The sequence below is a fragment of the Mus caroli genome, chromosome 14, assembly GCF_900094665.2.
Source record: "Mus caroli chromosome 14, CAROLI_EIJ_v1.1, whole genome shotgun sequence".
Taxonomy (NCBI): domain Eukaryota; kingdom Metazoa; phylum Chordata; class Mammalia; order Rodentia; family Muridae; genus Mus; species Mus caroli.
This window is the reverse complement of record NC_034583.1, coordinates 43,874,046-43,874,895: the sequence shown is the minus strand read 5'-3', so window position 1 is coordinate 43,874,895 and position 850 is coordinate 43,874,046.

The following is an 850-nucleotide window of genomic DNA, read 5'->3' as shown; positions in this document are numbered from 1 at the left end:
TGACCACCACAAACAAACAAACAAACAAACAAACAAACAAACAAACCAACTTCCACCCCCCTGAAACTCCATCACCCCCTGTCCAGAATCAGATCATTGCCTGTAACATCATCTTCTCAGGGAGATGATAGTGTGGGAGAGCATAAGCCATGCTAGCTATACAGAGAAAATTGCCAACAACTATCTCAGAGATAAGAACTCTCACATGGATAAACATGAGAAGGAATGTCCCTGTCTCCATTTCCTATGGAATCTGTTAGCTAAAGGAGAGAGGAAGACAAAGCATTAGGATGCCGAGCGTCTGTCTCCTCAGACGGATGGGCCGCCCCAGAAAATACAGTTTGAAGATCCACTTCCTGGTTTTTGTCTGTGTAAAGTAGTGGTGTTCATCATGGAAATTTTTTTCATTTGTGTAACCTCGATTTGTTCTCCTTCATTCCTCTGCCTCTCTGATCTGTCTTGCACTTCCTCACCCTGTGTGGCTGGTTCTCTTGTTTCACACAGTCCCAACTTCTGCTTTCCTATTCCATGTATTCTACTCCCCTATTTTATACTTTCCTTAAGATTTCGTCTTTGCTTTTCATCTAAATCCATGTATGGTTACATATAAGTACACACACACACACACACACACACACACACACACACACACACGCACACCACTTTTAAAAATCCATTGAGGTGGAGAGATATCTCAGCAGTTAAGAACACTGACTGCTCTTGCAGAGGACCTGTGTTTCATTCCTAGTTCCCATGTAGCTAACAAACATCTGTAACCCCAGGGCAGGCCCTCTCATTATTCATCTCTTTCCTGTGCAGATTCCAGTTCCCTTATCTTGGAATCTGTCCT